Below are 20,578 nucleotides of genomic sequence, written 5' to 3' on the forward strand. Positions count from 1 at the left end.
TTTTATGTGTTTTAATTGCTATGTCAGGATAGAGACTTTTTTTTATCCTAGGGTAAACACATGGTTAATGATTATCCTGATCCACCAATGAGAAAGACGATTACATCCTCTGAGTGGGATTTCTATGAAGGAATGGTTTGCAACTGAATATATGACAAGTCAGGTAGACAGGAAAAATATTACTTCAGAAAATTGGATGAGACTTCACCATCCAGAAAGGTCACATGCCCATCATCTACAGGAAATCATCACATCTCATCATCTGAAGGACAGATGCATCAGATCAATCTCATCATCTGACACCTCACAAAAGCCAGGACACATAGCTCAAGTATAGCTAGATGCCATTTTGGGGAAGACAAACTCCACTCATTTAATCGGCATTCATCTCTGGGTCTGGTCATCAGCCATCTAAAAGCACACCTGATAAACTTGAAGGGTAAATATAATATACTATTTTCTTGGTGATTTTTTACTTGCTTAAATGAATAGGCCAATTGCTATAGCCTTTGCTGTAATATTCCTCACATGATAATATAACCACTAGAGTTAGGTCTTTATTTATTTTTGTTATTAATTTTCTCTTCTTTGGCTATATTAGTGAACATTTTACATATTTTTATGCTTATTCTTTCTGCAGGAGGATAACAGTCAGATTCCATAAAAATGCAACTTATTGTGTTCTATGTAGTTATCATTGATTATGCTGTCTATGAGGGGAAAGTAATTATTTTAATTTACACTATATACTCCGCTGTCACAGATAATTTTAGAACTTCATTGTAACTATCTTAGTCTCTGCATAAACTTCTCAATCTGTTAGTGGTGTTTGTAAGTGATTATTGTAAATAAATATTAATTTATTTTTGAAAGCATGCAGTCTATACTTCCACCAGTCTTGTGTTATTCCAAGAATTTTCTGCATAGGCAAAAAAATTTTTGTATAATTAAGTCAGCAAAATTATTTTATAAATTATTTTTATTGGAGGCACTGTGGATTATCAATAAAACGATCGATTTAGCTAACTACATTAATCATTCAGACATTCCATGACATCACTCACCACTAATTGTGTTCAGCTGGCAGGCTAAATGAAAAAAAAAAAAAAGGAACAGATCCCCACATCCACACAAGTGAAGTGGCTGGAGGAATCTTCCTCACTGGGCTGTTGTATTCTGACAACCCAGACTCCTCCATTTTCAGAATACACAGACAGTGCTGCAACTAGGGCTAAATTTCAATCCATTTGTGCACACCTTGAGTCAGTTCTGTACAATAGACAGTCCTCTAAAGTAGAAGTGTTTTATGGAGGCACATAGCTGAAATCTACAGTAAATTTCCAACATACCTTAAATATATTTCAAGAGAGAACATTGTTCACAAGAGCTTGCAATCTAAAATATACTCAATTGTTCAGGTTCTGACACCAGCATTGAAGTTCAAGTAATTAATTAGACTAACTTATATTTCTTTTTCTGACCAAGTGTAATGATTCAATCTTTTTGGCACTTAACTGTAGTCATCACATTCTAATTCCCTTAATCATGCTAAATGATTAATTATTCAGTTTCTGCAAGTTCCTATGAATGTCAGCACAGTTTCAGATATTTGCCACTCAAACATATTCTTTTTAACCGCTAATAAAGATGTTACGTGATAGATTTCTGTTGCAATTTAGTTAACAGTTAAATCTACTTGTATGATAGAATTCATTATCAATCTGTTAAGAAAAATGGATTGTTTAAAGGGATTTTTCACTTTCAGTTTAGAAAGAAAGTGGCAATATATATCTGCTTACTAGTGGTGGCTGGAATTGTCAGCTCCTCAGTTTGAACATGCAATATTTTTTCCCTTTTTGTGCTGCCACTGGTACACGGCTGACCCTGCCACTAAGATTTGATAACAATATCTTAATGGTTTTATTAAACATTATTATTATAAGCCTTACAATAGGTGGATCTTCATCCAATATTATTATGATATACAAAATCATATCATTAGTTCCACTTACACCAGCTCTTCTGGTTGACTAGCTAGCAGGCTTAGGGGCATTTAACTTTTAGCCAGAATGGTAAAAGAGCTTTCCACTTTCTTGCTAAAAGTATACTACTCCTTTGATGAGTGTATTCATTTACACATTTTTAATACAGTTGTTAATGGGTACATAGGCTCTTGCATCAGGCATTTACATCTAGTTACACACAGTATCTTCCACTACATCACCATGATACATTGTAAATATGCAATAATGCAGTCCTAGTTTGTATAGACATCATTGAGAGAGTAGTAGAAGACATACAACTTTATTGAAACAAAGACTGAAAATTGAAAAACAACAATAATAACAAAGGGTAAACAGTTTGCCAATGCTAACATCTTAGAGCCATGCACCTGTTCATATAGTGTGCACCTTTTGTGGTTAAAGTGTTTTGGTATGCAATAGTGAAACCCATCTGTCTGTTAGCATGTAGCAAATGTGCCATCTATTACTAAACATATGTTCCAGTAACTCCAGGACTTAATAATGAACTATGGAGTCATTGTTGCATGTCGATCCTTGTAAACCAGAATTAGACACGTTTGCCAGATTTTGTTAAATGCTTATGCTGATACTACAAGACTAGTGCACTGACAAAAGCCTTTCTCTATGGTCATATTCCAGGAACTCAGATGTCTGCACTAAAGGTAGATGGTTATGTAATTTGTTGCTGTCTGTTTCAAATTATTATATATTTTAAAAAATAAATCTCTGTTATACTTTAATGTTATATATATATATATATATATATATATATTTTTTAAACACATTAATACTGAACTTCAGTCCAAAACTTTTTGCTAATAGTTTTTATGCCAGATTTCTGTGCAAAAAATATGTAGCTGCTGAATAATATTCCTAAAATTCTTCACAAAGTGATTACTGCTACTTATTCATAGGAAACAAAATTGAACTCTACGCTTGAAAATTAAATTCAGAATGATCAAGGAAGAGAATAAAATATTCCAAAGGATATAAAAATAGCCATCTTGCCAGATGGCAGTGAACTCAAAAGCCTCTTGGTAAATATAGATATAGTAAAATGTGTTTTGCGTAATACTAACATTACCCTATGACCTATCTATCTTTATTTCAAGCATATTATACAGGAACTTTACAAATTACAGCAGAACCACTGACATTCAGGACTGGTCACATACTAGTAATGCTAGCATTCTAAAGGCAAGCATACTGTTAAAACTAAAAATCATCAACTGCTAGTAGCTGTTTTTTTATTTCAAACAGTTTTGCAGGAAAAAAAAAAAAGTATTTAATAGTATGTTGATAGTTTTAAATATTGAATCATAATATAATTTACATGTCTACTGCTATAGCATATTGACTTTTTAAATGTCCTGTTGGGGGTAACAATAGCACTATGGGTGTATTTCTCCCTTGCTAACCTGTTTTTACAATTAGGTACTGGCAGTGTGAATTTGTAATGCCCTCTTTCAGTCATGAGAGTGGTGTTATCACCTCCTACCCTTATTCAGGTAACACACCACTACGCTAGCTGTAATAGTAATTACTCTGCAGATATATTGATGGTCATATAAGCACCAGTGGCCAAAATTGTGGACAAATTTAAACATTTTTTGGATTTGTAGTGATGCTGTATATTTACTCTAAAAGTGCTGAAACGTATATTATAAATAATTTTATTAAAAATGTAATACAATTTTATATTATTTTATATAATTAATATTATATCTGAAACGTATATTATATATACTTTTATTACAAATTTAATACAATTCATATTATTTAATATTATATCTATTTAAACAAGAATTATGCATGCTTTTAAGTACATCAGTGTTAATATCTGGTTCGATAGCCTTTGGAAGCATTAACAACTTTGTACTTTTCAGGCATAGAATCATTACATTTCTATGTTCTTCTAAAAATGTGATAACAGCATTTTTTTTTAGAGATTCCACGAGTTCTCATTTGCTTCTAGGTCTTTCTTTTTCAACACTGTACTTAAGTCTTGTTCAGAGGTGTTCAATGGGTTTAGATCTGGACTGTTTTTTAGCCAGTTAACAACATTACTATGTAAAAAACAGTCCTTTTACAGCTTTTTTTGCAGTGTGTGAGAATAACAGCACAAGGAAGATGTTTTTATTTGTATATTCTCCTAACATATTTTATTTTTCTGTCAGCGTCCCTTCTACAATCTAAATGTGGCCGATAGCATGACCAAATATGCAACCCCAGATAATAAAACGCATAGGCTGCTTCACTGCTGCTGTTGTATACTCTGGAAGCAGATCTTTTTTTTAAATCCAGTACATTTTTATTGAGACTTTTTTCCTTATAATGCAATAGACAAGAATTCAAAATGCAATACATACATACTACCCAAATACAATCCTAATACACATATCATTGAATAAACCATAAACACAAAAAAAACAAAAAAAAAAAACACCCCCCCACACTCCCTTACTCAATCCTTTCTCTCTATATCCCTTCTCATCCTATATGGCTCCTTCCAGATTTGGGCCTAGAGCATCCATCCATCTTCTCCATATAGTCTCAAATGTCCCTAGGCAACCTCGATGTAGAAAAATATATTTCTCTATTAACAGGGTTTCCTTTATTTGCGTTCTCCATTCCTCCACTGTTGGTGGATATACTGAAATCCATTTTTTGTGCTATTAACTTATGAGCTTGAACGACAGACTTTTTACTATTGTAATATAAGCACAATCTGGAATAATAGATTCCTCTATTATATTTAACAAACAGATGCCATGTTCTAGTGGCAATTGTATTCTGAACAAACTATTAATACAGAGGTATGGGAAAGAGGAAGGTGGTACTGCCCCTTTACTGAAGAGTGACCTTCAGAAGTGTATCACACTTCATATCAGTGAGTGCAAGTTAAAATGAACTGCAATAGTGTAGTGCATTAAACCGCTATAAATGCTAATTATTACAAATAAACTATAAAGGGAAATGTGCTAATATGTGACACAGCTTTACCATACATGTGAAAGATTATACGAATACATGATTAATTTCAAATAGAAACTTGAATTTGAATATATGCAAAAATATATACTCATATAAAAATAGTAATTATCAAAAAAAATAATAAATCAAAAAGAAAAGTGTCCTTATGTGAAAAAAAAAAAAAAAAAAAATATGTATATATATATATATATGTATGTATATATATATATATATATATATATATATATATATATATGTATATATATATGTATATATATATATATATAATGAAAAATGCAGTCTTTAAAATATATGCAATATTCCCAAGTGACTTGTGCAGATGTCCAAAGTGCTCTGTGCATACACTTATTCATGACTCCAGTGCAGCAAATTGATGAAGTGACAATAGAGCTCCCCTTTGGTTCCACACTCACCAGATCTTTGTACCCCTGCAGGGGTAAAGCCCATTTTTTTTGACACGGGGTTCCCCTTAATATCCATACCAGACCTGAAGGGCCTGGTAATTGAATTTGGGGAACCCCACGCTTTTCTTTTTTTTTTTTTTATCAATGACTTTCAATGACAGTTATCTGTATTACGGGGAGCCGACAATTCATTATAGCCACAAGTGCTTTTAACTGACTTTTTTTCCTGCAGAAATGACACTTTGTGCAGGGACAGTTCTAAGCATGGGAAACATGCTCCTCTTTACAGGCATACTATAGACACCCCCAGGTACAAAATTTAAAGGAATATTACACTTTTATTGTTTCACTTTAAGCATTATTAAAATCACTGCTCCCGAAAAAACATCCCTTTTTTAAAACTTTTTTTGCATTGATACATGTCCCCTGGGGCAGGACCCAGGTCCCCAAACAATTTTTATGACAATAACTTGCATATAAGCTTTTAAAATTAGCACTTTAGATGTCTTCCATAGACTTGTACAGGGTGTTCCACGGCTTTTCGAATTTGCCGCGAACACATTGTTCGCTGTTCGGTGAACAATGTGAGCAATGTTTGAGTCGAACATGAGTTCAACTCGAAGCCCATCCCTAATCGTGAGTATGTAGAATAGGTGGCATGGTATTGACACCTATATCTAGATGTACCAAACAATATGATATCTTCATTCCCCAGATGTGTCTCCTGCAAACATACTATTGCTGGTTCATAAAATTCTATTGATTCCAATACCGCTTGTCTTTTTTTCCTGTATCCCAAACCTCTCACATTCCAGATATCACCTTTATTTTACTTGTCATCAATACCCAATGTCCTATCAACACAGAATATGCCCATTAGGTCATTAATTGGTATGATACCCTCCATAAAATAATATACCACTTCTCAAAGAGAAAGGCAAGAGAGGAAGAGTGAGAAAGAGGAGAAAAAAACGATTTCCCCCAAAACACTACCACACTTCCCATCAACCCTCCCACCCACCTCCTCCAATCTAACCTGTATCTAGAAACACCCACAACTAGCTAAATACTCTCGCCATGCAGGGAGGCAGCAACTTTACAACTCTTGTCCACACAGTACACATACAGGGGACACATTGTGGCCAGGTCTGAAGTCACGTCAGTACCCTATAAAGTCTAGGGGAGGTGGATGCCAGAATGTTTAACCCCCCCCCCAGAAGAAAGAAAAAAAAACATCTCCTCCACACTATAATAGAAACATTCCTGCCCCCCACCCCATTACCGCCTCTTATCCAACCAAATATTCACTGCACCCGGAGTATCAATGTAATAATATATCCCTAAAAAATATTTTAAAAAAAGATTATTTTTCCTCAGTTCCCATACATATTCTTCTACATATTTTTGGTAAAAAAACTCACAATTAGTGTTTATTGATTGGTTTGCGCAAAAGTTATAGCATCTACAAAATAAGGGGATAGTTTTATGGCATTTTTATTGATAATTTTTTTTTTTTACTAGTAATGGCAGCTATCAGCGATTTTTATCACGACTGCAACATTATGGTGGACACATCGGACACTTTTGACACATTTTTGGGACCATTGGCATTAATACAGTGATCAATGCTAAATAATTGCATTGATTACTGTAAAAATGTCACTGGCAGTGAAGGGGTTAAACAATAGGTGGCACTGTAGGGGTTAAGTGTGTCCTAGGGAGTGATTCTAACTGTGGGGGGAGGGGCTGCATGTGACATGTCACTGATCAGCGCTCCCGATTACAGGGAGAGCTGATCAGTGACAGTGTCACTAGGCAGAACGGGGAGATGCTTGTTTACATTAGCATCTCCTCGTTCTTCCTCACCGTGAGACGATCAGGTTAGCGGGACCCATGATCACGGAGCTTCCGGCGGGCGCACGTGTCCACAGACCGCCTCTTAAAGGAAAACGTACAGGTACGTTAATCTGCCTGTATGCGACCTTCAGCTACAGTATATCTGCGTGAAGCGCTCAGGAAGTGGCTAAAGATGCAAGCTTTCAGGATGACTTAGATCCCTTCTTCAGTGTTCATACCAATTTTGCTGTAAAACTGCATTTATTTGAAAGCACAAATCTTTATTCATAGTTATTGTTTAATTTTGATCATCTTGAACTCCTTTTCAACTTCCCACTAAATTACCAGCGCAAAAAAAAAAAAAAAAGAGTTGTGGACATAAGGTATACAATGCAATTTATAACTAGAGATGAGCTTAAGGTTTCAACACAAGTTTGGACCAAACTTGGCTATTTAGACATTCAGACGAACGCTCAAACCCATTTGCTAGGAACTGAATATCTTGTAAAACAGCTGTATTGCTACTTCTATTATATAGGACAGCATACCACTGTTAATATTTGTTAAGGATGCCTGGCGAGTGAAAACCAGTGATCTCACTGGCTCCATTCACTTACATGGTCAGAAATCCCTAGCCATATATGCAAAGGGGCAGGATAGTTCCCCTATTAAGGATGAGTCGAACACCCCCCTGTTCGGTTCGCACCAGAACCTGCGAACAGACTTAAACTTTGTGTGAACTTTAGAACCCTATTAAAGTCTATGGGACTCGAATGTTCACAATCTAAAGTGCTAATTTTAAAGGCTAAAATGCAAGTTACTGTCCTAAAAAGTGTTTGAGGACCTGGGTCCTGCCCCAGGGGACATGGATCAATGCAAAAAAAGTTTTAAAAACAGCCGTTTTTTCAGGAGCAGTGATTTTAATAATTATTAAAGTGAAACAATAAAAGTGTAATATTCCTTTAAATTTCGTACCTGGGGGGTGTCTATAGTATGCCTGTGAAATGGCACATGTTTCCCGTGCTTAGAACTGTCCCTGCACAAAGTGTAATTTTGCAAGGAAAAAAAGTCTTTTAAAATCACTTTCCATTGTCAGCTCCCTTAATACAGAGAACACTCAATGAGTGTTCTCTGTATTAGCCGACAATTCATTCATTGATAAAAAAAATAAAGCACGGGGTTTCCCTAAATTAAATTACCAGGCCCTTCAGGTCTGGTATGGATATTAAGGGGAACCCCGTGTCAAATTAAAAAAAAAATTTACTTGTGGGTCCCCCTAAAAATCCATACCAGACCCTTTATCCGAGCACGCAACCTGGCAGGCCGCAGGAAAACAGGGGGGACGAGAGAGCGCCCCCCCTCGTGAACCGTACCAGGCCACATGCCCTCAACATTGGGAGGATGCTTTGGGGTCTGTGACCCCTCAAAGCACCTTGTCCCCATGTTGATGTGGACAGGGGCCTCATCCCCACAACCCTGGCCGGTGGTTGTGGGGGTCTGTGGGTGGGGGGCTTATCAGAATATGGAAGCCCCCTTTAACAATATAAGAAACGTCAGCGCTGGGATCCCCGCAATGTCTCCGTAGTGGAGACAGAGGATGGATGCATGTATGGACAGCGCTGGACTGAAAATCACCCGTCGCTGGATCAGATCAGCCATCGCTGGACCCCGGAGAGATGATCATCCATCGCTGGATAGCAAGAGTGGATTACCACCGCTGGAATCTTTTTTTTATTTTTAATAAAGGAATTTTTCAAAAGTGTGTTTGTCTTATTTAACCATTTTTACACTTTCTTTGTGAAATGGTAGGGGTACTTTTGTACCCCCTTACCATTTCAAACAGGGGGGGCGGGATCTGGGGGTCCCCTTGTTAAAGGGGGCTTCCAGATTCTGATAAGCCCCCCGCCCACAGACCCCCACAACCACTGGCCAGGGTTGTGGGGATGAGGCCCTTGTCCACATCAACATGGGAACATGGTGCTTTGAGGGGTCACAGACCCCCAAAGCATCCTCCCAATGTTGAGGGCATGTGGCCTTGTACGGTTCAGAAGGGGGGCGCTCTCTCATCCCCCCTCTTTTCCTGTGGCCTGACAGGTTGCGTGCTCGGATAAAGGGTCTCGTATGGATTTTTAGGGTGACCCTCGCGTCAAATTTTTTTTTAATTTGATGTGGGGTTCCCCTTAATATCCATACCAGACCCGAAGGGCCTGGTAATTGAATTTAGGGTAACCCGCACGCTTTTTATTTTTTATCAATGAATGAATTGTCGGCTAATACAGAGAACACTCATTGAGCAGGGACAGTTCTAAGCACGGGAAACATGCGTCCCTTTACAGGCATACTATAGACACCCCACCAGTAAGAAATTTAAAGGAATATTACACTTTTATTGTTTCACTTTAATCATTATTAAAATCACTACTCCTGAAAAAAACGGCCGTTTTAAAAACTTTTTTTGCATTGATCCATGTCCCCTAGGGCAGGACCCAGGTCCCCAAACACTTTTTAGGACAGTAACTTGCATGTTAGCCTTTAAAATTAGCACTTTAGATTTCTCCCATAGACTTGTACAGGGTGTTCTGGCTTTTCGAATTTGCCACGAACAGCCCAAATTGTTCACTGTTCGCTGAACAGGCAAACAGGCAATGTTCAAGTCGAACATGAGTTCGACTCGAATTCGAAGCTCATCCCTATCCCCTATAAATCATACCTGGCCTTGTAGGTCTGGCAAGAATTCTACGGTGGGCCTCACCCAAAAACACCTGAGCCCCTCTCCAATTTCTATAACAGACCATACTAGGGTTTGGTATAGATTTTTTTGGAGGCAAAAGCGGGCAAAAATAAAATAAAATTAAAAAAAGTGTGAAGTCTCCCCAAAAAATCCATCCCATCCCATTATTCAAGCATTCGGCATAAAAAACATGGGGGGGGGGGCTCCATTTTGTGTGTCAATAGGCAAGAGGTTCTCAAAAATGGCATGCAGGGCTGAACACTATCCTGGAAGACATGTACCAAAGTAATTAAATTTGCCAAGGAGCAGTGATTTAATATTGCTTAAAGTGAAATGTGAAATGTATTTATTAAAATGCTTGGGGGATGCCTTCTTAACCTACCTGTGAAGTGGCACAATGTACAATGTATACAACCCACTACAACAAAACTGACATTTACAAAAAAAATAATATGGTTTAAATTGCTAGTAAATGACAGCTCCTGGCTGTTTCCTTTTATTTGATTCCCTTCATCTAGATGATACCCTTATAGAACTTAACAGGAAATCCCTACCTAAAAAAAAACCTCCTGAACCATACCAGGCCATGTGCCCTCAACATCAGAGACTATCTTGCCAGGGGGATCCTCATGGAAAGGCACCTTGTACCCATGTTGATAAGGACAAGGGTCTCCTATGCTCAACCCTGGCCCGGTGGTTGTGGGTGTCTGTTGGTGGAGGGTCTTATTGGAATCTGGAAGCTGACCCATCAATTAAAAAAGACAACAAGAATCATAAAAAGTGTTAGGCCCTCAGAACCTTCTCTTTTCATCTACCCTGAGCTTGATATTCACCCCTCTTTCTCTCTCCATTGCTCTGACGCTGTCTCCAATGGCCAGGACCAGCTGTTATTTTGGCAGCAGTTAGTGTTGCAGAATCAATGACAGTGGCTCCTATGATATATACATTGGGACAATATTATTGATGTATTTAGACTAGATCTTTTAAGCACAAATTGAAGGAGTTCCTTTTTCTCTATAAGTAAGTTAGTTAACCACTTCAGCCACGGAAGGATTTGCCCCCTTAATGACCAGGCCATTTTTTGTGATACAGTACTGCGTCACTTTAACTGACAATTGGTCATGTGGCGCTGTACCCAAACAAAATTGATATCCTTGTTCCCCCACAAATAGAGCTTTCTTTTGGAGGTATTTAATCACCTCTGTGTTTTTTATTGTTTGTGCTATAAACAAAAAAAGAGCGACAATTTTGAAAAAAAAACAATATTTTTTACTTTTTGCTTTAATAAATATCCCACATTTAAAAAAAAAGACAAATGTATTCATCAGTTTAGGCCAATATGTATTCTTCTACCTATTTTAAGTAAAAACAAATCGCAATAAGCATATATTGATTGGTTTGCGCAAAAGTTATAGCTTCTACAAAATAGGGGATAGATTTATGGCATTTGTATTATTATTTTTTTTTTTTTACTAGTAATGGCGGCAAACTGTGATTTTCAGTGCGACATTGCAGCTGACAAATCGGACACCTTTGACACTTTTTTGGGACCATTGACATTTATACAGTGATCAGTACTATAAAATGCAGTGATTACTGTGTAAAAGCCACTGGCAGGGAAGGGGGTTAACACCAGGAGGTGATCAAGTGCTTAAATGTGTTCCCTCTTGTGCGTTTCTAACTGTGGCGGCAGTGTACTGACTAGAGGAGGAGACATATCATTGATCCTAATTACTAGGAAAAGACGACCTGTCTCTCCTCTCCTGTTAGAATGGGGATTTGTGTGTTCACATACACAAATCCCCATTCTGGCTCTCGTGCCCCCCGATCGCGGGTGGCCAGCGGACATTGCGCCCACTAGCCATGCATACCGGGTCCCTCGCTGTGAAGTGGGCACACTTGCACGCCTGCTATGGCTCTTAAGGGAGCCGACATACAGGTACGGCGATTCACAATGGGGAGCCCACTTGCTGCCGTAAATGTACTTGAGCCAGTCCGGAAGTGGTTAAGCTGCATTACAAGTGAAAAAAGTTTAATTTTTTCAAATAAAAATTATAAAATGGAAGAGATAGACTTTTCATTCATCTGTCCATACTCTATTCATTGAGTGTGTTTCATTGTGGTACAGCTTCTATGAATGGAGCATGTGGCGGAAAGAATAGACATGGTTGACGGTGTGGACAAGTTCTTGTGATGAGTGCCTTTTGACAGGTTCAGCTGCTTGAGCAGAGGATTGAAGACTACAAGCAACACAGTAGCCACCAGGACAAGGGACACTTTTAATTCACTGGAAGGACCATTCCTGGTGCTGATTTAAAATACAAAAACAAAAAAACTTTAAAAAACACAAAATTTAGGGTGGAGTACCACCCAAAAAAAAAAATGCATTAATAATCTTAACAAAAAATAAAAAATATTTTTTTCACTTACCTGAAACCGCTGTTGCTAGACAGTCTTCCTAATCTGCCTCTTCCTATTCTGTGGTGCTTCCTCCTCTTTGGTGCGTGGCCCGTTGCCTTCTGGGACATGTGTGTGCCCCAGAAAACAATGGGGCCATTCACAAATTGACTCGTGCATGCTCAGTAGGAAACGGGCAGTGAAGCCGCAAGGCTCCACTGCCTGTTTCCCTTCGTTAAGATGGACAGATCGGCCTTGGGGTGGCCGACATCGCGGGGATTGCTGGACAGGTAAGTGTCCTTATTAAAAGTCAGCAGCTATGGTGTTTGTAGCTGCTGACTTTAAAGAAAAATGTATTGGTCGTAACGCCCCTTTAAGCTTTAATGTTGGCTGAAATGCGTGGGACACAATGTAGGACTAGGAAGGTTGTGAAGGAAAGTTGTGTGATGTCAGGCAGGCAGCAAAGTGACAGTCTCCCTGAAGCTGCTGTGTGGTAAGTATAATCTATTGCATAAAAGCTCAGCATGTGAAGGAAGAAACAGCTAAGGATAATGCACCAAAATTTGCAAAAAGTTTTTCTTTTTGTGGATTGCATGACTAATGTGTGACTGTAATGTTAGCCAAGAGTTCCATATTTTAGGGGATTGCTGTTCTCTAGTTAGTATGCAATGGGTAACACGGGTTAAACATTTCTTAACACTACTTAATGATTTATGTAAAATTGAAGACATAAACCTTGTGGACAGCCTTCTCGGAAGAGTTGAAGCTGTCATAGTGTATATAGTGTATATTTATCTTCTTTATTATTCATCTATTTTCCCTTGATTTCTCCTTCAATACTGCTTTCTTTGTTATCCCTTGTTTGCCCTAGGTCTCTCTCTGGCCAGTCATAAATGGAGCAAAATTATTTTCTGCAACCATGGGAATCTCTCCTGCCGTGCGATTGTCTTATCAGGGGAAGGGGGCCAGGGAAGCCCCCCCCGCCGGGAGAAAACAGTGATTACTGCTAGAGGCTATAGCAGCTGTATAGCGATAATTGCAAGTAAAACCAAGCAGGCTGGGTGTACCCAAGTTGATCAATTGATACAGTTGGTACATTTAGACTGACTATACATGGTTCAAATCTCAGCCGCTTCATGCTGAACCATCCGAGATTCGAACTGTATAGGGCCTGTCTTACCCTACTGATTGTTTCTGTTCCTAGATAACATGTTCTTTACTACAGACCACATTGCATCTTGTGAGAGACACTGTAAATCCTTGTTGCATTTTTGCACCAATGATAGCATTAGAGTTAAGCTCACCCTACTGGCTAAAAGACTTTCAGGATTCACTTTTCACTTCTCCAGTTCCCCTTTTTTCTGCTTGGGAACTATAGTTGTAAACAAAGCCAAAATAAATGCCTCTAGACTATTGTTTTTTTTTGTTTTTGTTTTTGTTTTTTTTATATATTCAGAACACATCACATTGAAAAGTTCTAATATAAAATGTACTTTATTTGTAAAATAATATTGTTGGGTACTACAGCTTTACAAACAGATAAAATAGATGATTGCTGATGAATAGAAAATACATATCACTATCCCTTAAAGTAGCGTAAATGTTTTTTGGCAATACATAATAAATGTGTTATGATGCCACTTAGGAAGAAAGGAAGGTAGTTCTGCATTTAGAAATTATTCCTTTATAATTCAAAATAAGAGCAGTAAGTGATATATATTTGCTCAGATGTAAAAATAGGCTTGTTTAAAAAATGACATATGGAAGAAATACAATCCAGAATTCTGTGTCTATTTTGAATTGTTTAACATATGTGCCTTTTCAACTGATTTCTAAACACAGTACTTTTTTCCCACATTTTAGAAAGTGCACAGATCTGCACATTTGACAAGGTGTCTCCAACCTAAACAGTACATTTCGATGATTAATACTGTTGTGCTTTATTATGCAATTTCAGGTCAGTGAACCCAAATTTTGCCTGCATTTGAATAAAATGTCTGAATAAAAGAATTAAAAGTCTCATATGTATTTGGCTGAACCTTTGTGGGTCCCATGCCATTAAAAGTAAAAAAAAAGAAGCCAGCTGTACATACTACAAAAAAGCAAACACACATGTAGGTTGAACTGGATGGACTTATGTCTTTCAACCTTACCAGTGACGTAACTATATATTCAGGCCCCCAAAAAAATTATGCCAGAAGCTCCAACTTTTATGAGGTCTGTTATGAATTTTAGGGGGAAACTCCATGCAAAAAAGGGGGATGTACAGTGGTGTGAAAAAGTGTTTGCCCCCTTCCTCATTTCCTGTTCCTTTGCATGTTTGTCACACTTAAGTGTTTCGGAACATCAAACCAATTTAAACAATAGTCAAGGACAACACAAGTAAACACAAAATGCAATTTGTAAATGAAGGTGTTTATTATTAAAGGTGAAAAAAAATCCAAACCATCATGGCCCTGTGTGAAAAAGTGATTGCCCCCCTTGTTAAAGTATACTATAACTGTGGTTGTCCACACCTGAGTTCAATTTCTATAGCCACACCCAGGCCTGATTATTGCCACACCTGTTCACAATCAAGGCATCACTTAAATAGGAGCTGCTTGACACAGTAAGGTCCACCAGAAGATCCTTAAAAGCTACACATCATGCCGAGACCCAAAGAAATTCAGGAACAATTGAGAAAGAAAGTAATTGAGATCTATCAGTCTGGAAAGGGTTATAAAGCCATTTCCAAAGCTTTGGGAATCCAGCGAACCACAGTGAGAGCCATTATCCACAAATGGCGAAGACATGGAACAGTGGTGAACCTTCCCAGGAGTGGCCGGCCGCCCAAAATTACCCCAGGAGCGCAGCGACGACTCATCCAAGAGGTCACAAAAGACCCCACAACAACGTCCAAGGAACTGCAGGCCTCACTTGCCTCAGTTAAGGTCAGCGTTCATGCCTCCACCATCAGGAAAAGACTGGGCAAAAATGGCCTGCATGGCAGAGTTCCAAGGAGAAAACCACTGCTGAGCAAAAAGAACATCAAAGCTCGTCTCAATTTCTCCACAACACATTTCGATGATCCCCAAGACTTTTGGGACAACATTCTGTGGACCGATGAGACAAAAGTGGAACTCTTTGGAAGGTGTGTGTCCAAGTATATCTGGCGTAGAAGGAACACTGCATTTCATAAAAAGAACATTATACCAACAGTAAAATATGGTGGTGGTAGTGTGATGGTCTGGGGCTGTTTTGCTGCTTCAGGACCTGGAAGACTTGCCGTGATAAAAGGAACTATGAATTCTGCTGTCTACCAAGAGATCCTGAAGGAGAATGTCCGACCATCTGTTCGTGTACTCAAGCTGAAACGAACTTGGGTTCTGCAGCAGGACAATGATCCTAAACACACCAGCAAGTCCACCACCGAATGGCTGAAGAAAAACAAAATGAAGACTTTGGAGTGGCCTAGCCAAAGTCCTGACCTGAATCCTATTGAGATGTTGTGGTATGACCTTAAAAAGGCCGTTCATGCTCGAAAACCCTCTAATGTAACTGAATTAGGACAATTCTGCAAAGATGAGTGGGCCAAAATTCCTCCAGGACGCTGTAAAAGCCTCATTGCACGTTATCGCAAAAGCTTGGTTGCAGTTGTTGCTGCTAAGGGTGGCCCAACCAGTTATTAGGTTTAGGGGGCAATCACTTTTTCACACAGGGCCATGATGGTTTGGATTTTTTTTCACCTTTAATAATAAACACCTTCATTTACAAATTGCATTTTGTGTTTACTTGTGTTGTCCTTGACTATTGTTTAAATTGGTTTGATGTTCCGAAACACTTATGTGTGACAAACATGCAAAGGAACAGGAAATGAGGAAGGGGGCAAACACTTTTTCACACCACTGTAGATACCAACCTCACCTAAATGAATTATGGTGAATGAGTAAAGTAGGGTGCACACTATAAGAAAATTGGGCGAACGATCGTCTGTTTTTCCTCGTTTCACAAAAAATTGGAACTGATGAACGTAAATTGGTACAACAACGGCTTTTTTTGTTTATTGTTTCTAATGTGCAGTCTTTCTTTTCTGATTTTTCTTTTATGAAAATTTTACGAAAAAGGTACACATTAAACGAAAAATGTTCATTCTGTTACCGTACTAGAAACATTCTGGAGTTTGTCCCTTTGGGAATTTTCATACAAAAAGTCAGAATCAGTTGTTGAAAGTTGTGGACACAATACCCAAAAATCATACGGAAACTCTTTGGCCGAAAATGTTTGCCCGATTTTCTTATAGTGTGTGCGAGCCTCAAAGTGGTTGTAAATCTTTGTTTACAACTTTATGTTACAGGTAAGCTTATATTAAGGCTTACCTGTAGCTAACAAGGATATCTTCTAAACCTGCATGGTTTAGTAGATATCCCTGTATTTGCATGTGACAACGTCAGGTGGCACATGCGGACTTAAGACAATTGAAGCAATGGTGCTATATGCAGTTGTACTGTGCAGTTCCCATGCACATGCGTCTAGTGACATCATCACGACTCCGGCTAATCTCAGCGCCGGAGCCGCGATACCCGGAAGTCACTCTGGGACAATATGTCGGCGGTCGGAGGGGGATACGTGGACCAATGCCGATTTCAATGATAGATGGAACACTGATTCAATGCTGGGAAACCGTATAAGAGTTACGTCTATCACAGACGAGGAGGAGGCGGGGCTTTGTTACAATGGACGGCCTCCAAACAGACTGCATGACACAGAGGGAGACACCCGCTGTTTTAGTTATCAAAGGTAAAGCTTCAGATTGGCACAGTGAGGCTGCAGATGGGCACAATGAAGCTGCAGATGGGCACAGTGAGGCAGCAGATGGGCACACTGAGGCTGCAGATGGGCACAGAGAGGCTGCAAATGGGCACTGATGATACAGGTGGGCACAGTGAGGCTGCAGATGGGCACAGTGAGGCTGAAAATTTGCACAGTGAGGCTGCAAAAGGGCACAGTGAGGATGCAGATGGGCATTGTTTACCCAGTAGTTGCTGCATTTCCCACCTTAGGCTTATACTCGAGTCAATAACTTTTCCCAGTTTTTTTGTGATAAAATTAGGTGCCTTGGCTTATATTCGGGTTGGCCTATACTCGAATACATACAGTAGTTATTGGCAGTTTTGCCTCACCTCTTTTTATAGACAACAGTGGTCTCTTTCTTTTAGAGACTGGCTTGTGCTTCCCTTGTAGTGAATTTCTGGTATCCTAGTTATAACTCAGGAAGCTTGCTGCAGTGAACATTTGTGTGGCTCTCTAGGTCTAATCTAATCTAATCAGATCTTAAAAGTTACTAAAATAAGGAGTATGCTTCATAGCAAAGTAGAGTAGCCTACGTCTTTATTTTTTTGGCATTTGTAACTCCAACTGGCTAATGTTGGCCAAAATTTTTTCGATGCTGAGGATTAGAGTTTTATTACCCACAGAGTATAAAACAAATTACCCCCAGGATAAAACAATATCTGAAATGATATTTACTCATCTCTACCCTTATCTATGCTGTGTTTTTGCTAGACTCAAAAATATACCTATAACCATAGAAGACCATGAGACTGCAATGAAAGCAAGGAACACCAAAGCAGTCAGAGCAGTTTGGCTACAATGTGATTTATGCAGAAAAAGCATTTGGCAGATACATTTCAATAAATGATATACACATTTGGGAATCTGTATAGGATTGCTATATATACGGTATCTCACAAAAGTGAGTACACCTCCCACATTTTTGAAAATATTTTATTATATCTTTTTATGTGACAACACTGAAGAGATGACTTTGCTACAATACAAAGTAGTGAGTGTACAGCTTGTATAACACTGTAAATTTGCTGTCCTTTCAAAATAACTCAATGCACAGCCATTAGTGTCTAAACCACTGCCAAGAAAAGTGAGTACACTCCTAAGTGAAAATGTCCAAATTAGGCCCAATTAGCCATTTTCCCTGCTGCAGAGGTTGTAGGGGTAGGGGGTCAGCCGGGCAGTGCTCAGACCATAAGCTGCACACTGCATCAAATTCGTCTGCATGGCTGTTGCCCCAGAAGGAAGCCTCTTCTAAAGATGATGTACAAGAAAGCCTGCTGAAGACAAGCAGACTAAGGACATACATAGGATTACTAGAACAATGTCCTGTGGTCTATTGAGACTAGGATAGACTTATTTGGTCAGATGGTGTCAAGCGTGTTTGGCTGCAACAAGGTGAGGAGTACAAAGACAAGTGTGTCTTGCCTACAGTCAAGCATGGTGGGGGGAGTTTAATGGTCTGGGGCTGCATGAGTGCTACTGGCACTGGGGAGCTACAATTCATTGAGGGAACCATGAATGCCAACATGTACTGTGACATATTTAAGCAGAGCATGATCCCCTTCCTTCAGAGACTGGGCCACAGAGCTGTATTCCAACATAACGACCCAAAACAAACCTCCAAGATGACCACAGCCTTGCTAAAGAAGCTGAGGGTAAAGGTGATGGACTGGCCAAGCCTGTCTCCAAACCTAAACCCTATTGAGCATCTGTGGGGCATCCTCAAATGGAAGATGGAGGAGCGCAAGGTCTCTAACATCCTCCAGCTCTGTGATGTTGTCGTGGAGGAGTGGGAGAGGACTACAGTGGCAGCCTGTGAAGCTCTGGTGAACTCCATGCCCAAGAGGGTTAAGGCAGTGCTGGAAAATAATGGTGGCCAAACAAAATATTGACACTTTGGGCCCAATTTGGACATTTTCACTTAGGGGTGTACTCACTTTTGTTGCCAGCGGTTTAGACGTTAATGGCTGTGTGTTAAGTTTTTGAGGGGACAGCAAATTTACACTGTTATACAAGCTGTTGATTCACTACTTTACATTGTAGTAGTGCCATTTCTTCAGTGTTTTTACATGGAAATATATAATAAAATATTTACAAAAATGTGAGGGTTGTACTCACTTTTGTGAGATACTGTGTATATGTATATGTATATATATATATAAAATCAGATTTTTCTGCATCACTAAATGTATTGGCTTTGAGATGGAGATTAAAGAGTCGGGAGGGCCTCAATAGTTTTTCTATAGGACTCAGAAACTGTTACAGTACAAGCCTGGTTGGCATATTTTTTTTACAAAATATAGAAGAAAAATGTAATTATTTTTAAAGAAACTAATGAGTTTACATGAAATAGATTCTGGCTATTACATTGATGAGGGGTTTAGTACATTGTGGAAGAGTACTGCAAAAATTTGCTCTTGACCTGTTTGCCTCCATGCTGTTTTTCTGTTACTATGGTAGCAATAGCAGATTAGTCTTTAGAATAGTTAAGTATGAGAGGCTGAGCCATTATTCAGAATCTCTGTTTCACAATTTAACACTGTATAAAATGTAGAATGGTTTATGAATTGGGGCTTAGAATGACCCTTCCAAGTTATCCTAGAAAATTGACATTTAGTAAACAAATATTTGGTATATAAAATCCATAATAATCTCATTTGCTGGATATGTTTTACTGCTAAAAGAACAGGTGCTGAGATATTTTATTTCATGTAAGTGCAAAAGTAATGAATGTAGTAAGTAAATTCATGTTAGCTTTTAATAATACAGCAATGCAATTTAACTGTAGTAGATTAATATATGATTGTATTAAAAAGAATTCATTACAACCCAATCCTCAATTAATAGACGCCATATTAACAAAATATATTGGTAAAACATTTTTCTTCAAGATGGTTAAAGATAGATTTCACAAGGTTTCTTCATATAATCAGTACTATGTGAAATATATAAAAGCCCTGCAAATATCAAAGATAGTTCCACCACCGGTTTTGTTCTAAGGAAGCCTTGTCAATCACAGAAGACTTCAAATAGATGGAAGAGACTTTTACGTCTGGATTTTAAACTCTATTCATCTATCTCTAGATATCAACAGTGCAATAGTATGATCACATCAAATAAGAAAATACAGTGGTATTCATTTGAAATGGAAGCATATTTCCGTCATTTAGGCAGGCTGCTTTAAAATGATCATAGAGTGATAAGACTATGAATTTTATACACAGGGAAAGATAATTTCATGTCTCTCTGCATTTCTTTAAAGCTACTGATAGAATATGCAATGGAAATCATCTTTTTATTCCCTTCCTTCCTCGATCAGTGTTGTTGAGAAGTGCGCAGTGAATAATCCAAGATGTTTTTGAAAA

Source organism: Lithobates pipiens, unplaced genomic scaffold, assembly GCF_037356315.1.
Source record: "Lithobates pipiens isolate NorthernLeopardFrog02 unplaced genomic scaffold, aLitPip1_a1.2 Scaffold_13, whole genome shotgun sequence".
Classification (NCBI taxonomy): Eukaryota; Metazoa; Chordata; class Amphibia; order Anura; family Ranidae; genus Lithobates; species Lithobates pipiens.